Below are 6452 nucleotides of genomic sequence, written 5' to 3' on the forward strand. Positions count from 1 at the left end.
TCTAGACTAAGCAATACTTGATGGTCACAAGATCCATGGGAGAGTTGTCAAAATGGGGCTGGCAGAGCAGGACAGCTGTGGGCCCAACAGGTCATTCCTGCTCAGAGGGTAACCTGGCCTTCCTTTTAGAGAGAAGGCCTTGAATGCCTCTCCACACTCTAGATAATCAGGTATGAGGAAAGTTGTTTGGAACAAAGGAAAGAAGGCTTCAAGGTCAAAAGTAAGAAGGATAAGAAGAGACCCAAGGTGTGCAGCTAGGTGGCACAGTGAACAGAGCACCTGCCCTGGAGTCAGGAGGACCTGAGTTCAAATCTGGCCTCAGTCACTTAACACTTACTAGCCGTGTGACCTTGGGCAAGTCAACGTCAATTGCCCTGCCTTCTCCCCTCAAAAAAAATTAAATTAAAAATATTTGTCTGGAATCTTGTGAATCAAATCCACAGGGCTTTAAATAAAGAGAGGAAAGGAGTTGGGGTGGAACTGCCACCCCATTACCCATCACCAAGCTGAAAGACCAAGGAAAGAAGGAGCTATAGTGTAAGAAGCAGTCACTTTGTCCAGGAATTCACAGGAGTGAGCAATCCTGTGACAGCAGCCAGTGTGTCTCCACCCAAACCCAGGTGCTCAGGGTCACTCACTGGCCAATAACCTAACCAGAGGAGAGCACTGATATTGAGGAAGCAGGGACCCTCCCACTCTGTCTCTTGATGGATGGCCGAACTTTGTCTGAAAAGGGCAGGAGAGAGGAGGAGAGATGGCCCAGCAACATACCTGAAGACATACTGAAATGAAACCAAGGACAGATCTCATTTGTACAATGGAGTGTGATTTGTGTTCTCAGGCTAACCCAGCCACTTCCTGCTGGCAGTTATCACAGGTGTTTCACAGATGAGGAAACCGAGGCCCTTGGCCTCACAACCAGAAAGTGTCAAAGAGTTAAGATTCCTTTCTGAAGGCCCTGGGGTCTGGGTTTCAAGACCCTCTTTGTGAGATTCAGGCTGGGGCAGAGCCTTGGCTTGAGACCTTGGCTGGGCTGGGAGGGCAGACACCACTAGGGGTCACTGTGGCCTTGTCTGAGGAACCTGACTGGGCAGCTTCAAAGCAAGGCAGGACAATTCCCAGCAAGAGTGAAGCCCTGGGGGGGGCAATATTCCCCTCTGTTTGGTGCCCTTGTCAGGCCTGAGGTGCCAGGCACTTTCGGAACACAGGTGTCACTTTTTAGGGTGGGAAAGCCCAGGGAAAATGGTCAAAGTTGAAACGCCAGAAATGACTTTCTGCCCCACTTCTAGCTCTAAATCTGGAACCTATTAGAGGAAAGTGCCTTGTTATGTCAATATAGAGACAGAATCCAATGTTTAGGACTCTGGGTTGGTTGGTCCTGTTGAGTACTGGGGCTTCAGGGAAGAGGATGTCTCCCGATTATCCTACCCAACCTTTCCTAAGGTAGGAATCACATCCTCCTGGAGCAGCTGTCTGGCATCTCTGCTGATGGAGAGCTCATTATCTCACCAGTCAGCCTAATCTCCCTTCCTTTATAGTAAGTATCCTTAAAATAGAGCCAGTCATCTAGGCCATCTCCTCTTCGGCTGGGTGCCATGTCACAAGGCAGAGCTAAAATTTGAACTAGGTATGCTGGTAAATGTTTAACAATCAGCTCTCCAAAACAAACAAACAAACAAACAAAAAAGTACCCAAGGGACACTTTTCAGTTAATCTGTATCATTAACATTTTCTCCATTGCTTTCTTAAGTCTAGACAATCAACAAAATAATAAGCCCTTGATTTGTAGCACTTGCAGTTTCTGGGCTGTAAATGGCTTTGGGACCCATTTTGGGAGCTGACTCTAGGATACTCCTAAGTCTTTTGATTCCAAATTTGAACCCAGGTCTTTTGATATCAAATTTTGATATCAAACTGTTTTCTCTGCAACATGCTGTGTCACAAACTGGAATCAATCAGTCTCCTTGTAGCTTCCACTCTTCTGGGAAGTGATTAGCCCAAGGTCACCTGGTTAATTAGTGGCAGAAGCAGACCTGTAACCTCATGTCCTGACTCCAACCCAGTGCTCCTTGGCCTGTCCCACACAGTCCCTCCCACCTTTAGGTAGTGTGCAATAGGCCCCTCCCACCTTTAGATAGTGTGCAATAGGCATAATAGAAGGAATTTCCTGGGTGATGCCTGGGGACCTCTGGACCTAAGCAGGACCAGTTTGATCTCTCCTGGGTCCTCCCCACCACCAACTGAGGACTTTTCTCAAGTTTAACTTCCAGTTCTTCATCTGATCTAGAGACAGCAGAGAATGGTTTGTAGTTCTCTTAATGTCTTGGCCTCCATTTCTAGACATACTCTTCCTAAGGCATGCCTAGAATTGCAGAGATGGTCAGACACAGGACAGTCTTTCCTTCCAGACACTTCTTTCCTTATTCATGGATACTCTTCCTCTTAATGTATGAGCTTTTTTAGCCTCTATATGGTCTCCTTGATGAAAACTTAAGGTAAAGAACAGGTTTCCCTAAAGGATTGTAGCAGACCTTATCTTTACAATCACAAAGTTGACTGAAAAGTGTAGTTCATGACTCTACTGTGTGTGTTGATTAAAAATAAAAGCATTTGGCTCCAAATCACTATTGATTAGATAAATGTAAATCAAGCCAACTTTTAGGTACCACATCACACCTGTCAGATTGGCTAACATGACAAAACAGGAAAATTATAAAGGCTGGAGAATATGTGGGAAAATTAGAACACTAATGCATTGTTGGTGGAGTTGTAAACTGATCTAACCACTTTGGAGAGCAATTTGGAACTAGGCCCAAAGGGATATAAAAATGCACATACCCGGTGACTAGGTGGCACAGTGAATAGAGTACCTGCCCTGGAATCAAGAGGATCTGGGTTCAAATCCAGACTCACTTAACATTTACTAGCTGTGTGACCTTGGGCAAGTCACTTAACCCCAATTTCCCTGCCTTTTCCCCTCCAAAAAGCAAAAAATTAAAAAAAATACACATACCCTTTAACCTTACAATATCACTTCTAGGACTGTATCCCAAAGAGATCATACAAATGGGAAAAGAACCCCCAGGTACAAAAATATTTATAGCAGCTCTTTTTGTGGTGGCAAAGGACTAGAAATTGAGGGGATACCAATCAATTGGGGAATGGATGAACAAGTTGTGGTATATGAATGTAATGGAATATTCTTGTGCTATAAGAAATGATGAGCAGGCAGACCAGAGAAACCTGGAAAGACTTAAATAAACTGATGCTGAGTGAGGCGAGCAGAACCAGGAGAACATTGTACACATTTATAGCCACATTGTACGATGACTTTGATAGACTTGGCTCTTAGCAATGCAATGATCTAAGACAACTTCAAAAGGTTCACAATGGAAAATGCTATCCATGTGGGGCAGCTAGGTGGCACAGTGAGTAGAGCACTGGCCCTGGAAGTCAGGAGTTCCTGAGTTCAAATTTGACCTCAGACATTTAACACAAAAACTAGCTGTGTGACCTTGGGCAAGTCACTTAACCCCAATTGCCCTCTCTTCCCCCCTCCAAAAAGCAAAAAAAACCCAAATTCTATCCACATCCAGAGAAACAATTATGGAGTCTGGATGCAGATCGAAACAGACTATTTGCTCTCTTCCTTTTTTTGTTTTGATTCTTCTTTCTCATGGTTCATTTCACTGGTTATAATTCTTCTTTACAACATGATGTGAAAATATGTTTGATGTAAATGTATATGTAAATGTATGTGTATATGTAAATGCATATGTATATGTAAGTGTGTGTGTCTATGTAAATGTAAATGTATGTGTATATGTATATATAAATGTATATCAGATTGCATACTATCTTGGGGAGGAGAGAGGGGAGGGAGGGGGAAAAATCTGGAACTCAAAAGCTTGTGGAACTGAATGTTGGAAATTAAAAATAAGTTAATTTTAAAAAAAGCATTTGACTCTAAAAGAATAAAGGACATTCCTTAAGGCTTTTGTTGGGTCAAGAATCTTCATGCACTCAGGGTTATGATCATTCAAGATTCTTTGAGAACCTCAACTACAGAGAGCTGTGCTCAATGACTCCCAGTTACTGTCAAGGAAGACACTGTGTCCTTTACACAAATGTAGCTCATTAGTATCATGGAGAATAGCCACATGGAAGGGGTAACTTCCTAGGAGACTAGTAACAGCTGGCACTTCTCCTATGTAGTCCTTGGTTGGGAATGTTTCAGGCTATTCATATGCTTGGTCTTTTCATTGTCCTCTGGTGATATTCACTTTCCACTATTGAAAGACTGTTATGCCATGAGATATCACAATGAGATGATATTGGTAAAAAAAAAAAAAAAGAACAAAAAAACCACTTAGCACCGTGCCTGGCACATAGGTGCTGTCTAAATGTTTATTTCCTTCCCCCTCCTTATAAGACACAACCACAGAGTGACTGTAGCAGGATAGCAGTATTGAAAAGATGGGTCTTTGTTTCAGGGAGGGATCATTTAATGATTAATAATAACAGTCACCATTTGTATAACACTTTAAGATTGACCAAGTATTTTCCAACTATTGGCGCATTTAATTCTCATGACAAAGAGGTCCTATTATTATCACTGTTTTATAGATGAGGGAACTAGGCAGGCAGAGTTAAGTGAAGCCCCCAGGGTCATACATAAAGCATGTATCTGAGGGTAGATTTGAACTTGTGTCTTCCTAACTCCAGGCTCTCCATGGAACTGACTGAACCATTTGGATCCTGAGTATAATCCAGCTTGCTTTCCTCCTCCTGTTCAATTCTGGGCTCAATTCCATTGTCCACTAGCAATAATTGTCCCAGATGCATGGTACCGGTAGATTATTTCAGTGGCCTATTTTTCATCCAGCTGCATATCAGAGTCTAGACAACAGATATTCTTTATCCATTTGCTTTTTCCTTTATGGATGGACAAGTTGAATTCTTTTTAAGGGTTTATGGATTTCATCTGGGAGGTTCTGCAGGGTTCTCTGAGCTTGTTGTAGGAAACACAAAGTCACCTACAAAAGGGAGCATGAGGAAGACCTCACCATCCCCAGGGCATCCCTGTTTCATTTGGATTACAGTCCCTGGGACAGATCAGCCTGGTTAAGTCCTAAGAGGCTTAGTTATACCAGCTAAGTAGTGAAACTCCCTTGTTTTTCAGATGGAGAATGGGAAGTTCAGAGGGGAAGAGATTTGCCTATGATCAGATAGCGAATGGCACAGGAGGGGTTGGCTTGGTTTGTTGTTTTGAGCTTAGTCCTGGGAATTTAGTAGTTTGAGGAGAGAAATACCAGTGAGGAAAAACCTCTATCAGTTCAGATTGGCATCTGTTGTGCAATTTATAGTCTTCAAAGGTGTGCCTAGGGGGTACCCTGAGGTAATGGGACTCACAAGGCCAATTTGGGTGAGAAGGACTTGAACCCAGGCTTTTTGGCTTGGAGTCCATAGAAATAGGGTTTGAGCCCAGGTGTGGGTTGGTTTGTTTGACATTTAAAAAAATTCCCAGTCCAGGACCCTGGGTGCTGTAGGCTGGATTAGATGTATAGTGTCTCCCCTCTATGGTTACCTGATAGTCCCAGAAGTATGCTGGGGGATAGGATCCACAAGATTTCAAAGGGTGGGCATGAGAGAGAGAACTCTGCAAAAGAGTTGGAGCACGGAGCATGGAGAGAGGCGTGAAGACTGGAAGGTGAAAGGGACTTTTGGGGAAGGAGTTGAGGGTCCCATTCTACCTAGAGGGGAGCAGTGGGAGAGGATGCAGTGGACTTTGACTCATCTTCATAGTTGGATTGCTCTTAAAGTTTCCCCAGAGCACTTTTCTCTTGAACACGCCTATGAGGGTTGTGGTACTGGCATCACTATGTCCATTTTGCAAATAGGGGGAAAACTCAGAGGTCATTCTTTCATTTTATTGAAGTCCAGAAAGAAAGGGCCTTGCACAGAGTCACAAAGGAAGTAGCCAGTAGAGATAGGATTCAACTACTACCTATAACTCCAAGGTAAGTACCCTGTGCCTTCAAGTGCCTGGAATCATGAACCAAGGATTTCATATGCACTGTGTCATCTAAAGTCTTTGGAGGGAGTCGGGAGAGTGACATACTAGGCTATCTATGCTAAATGCAGGGGAGATACAATCTAATATATGATAGATTCTGTTGTGTGAGAAATGACTTATTTTTCATTCATGTCCCAAATCATTCACTTTGATGGGAATCTTTGATGTCATGTAAATGACCCTTCATTCAGTTGCCAAAGGGATAATCCTAAAGCTCAGATCTGAGCATGTGTGATAGTAATGGAATGTGGAGATTCCCCTGTATTGGGCTTGGTTTTCAAATTGATTGTGTTAAAACCCAGAGCTTGTTAATCCCACCTGTGGGATGGACTTGTTGATGTGAAAAGAAAGTCCTGAACTGGGAGGAGCTGGTGAC

General features: G+C 43.2%; 1 protein-coding gene across 1 annotated transcript in view; it reads right to left on the reverse strand.

The window, feature by feature from the left end:
• LOC138165397 (nuclear autoantigenic sperm protein-like) overlaps positions 1-6452 on the reverse strand; it is a 131932-nt gene that overhangs the window by 99073 nt on the left and 26407 nt on the right. The gene's annotated exons all lie outside the window — the stretch shown is intronic.

Source organism: Petaurus breviceps, unplaced genomic scaffold, assembly GCF_028583685.1.
Source record: "Petaurus breviceps papuanus isolate PSGF00001 unplaced genomic scaffold, PetGlider_PUasm1.0 208, whole genome shotgun sequence".
Lineage (NCBI taxonomy): Eukaryota > Metazoa > Chordata > Mammalia > Diprotodontia > Petauridae > Petaurus > Petaurus breviceps.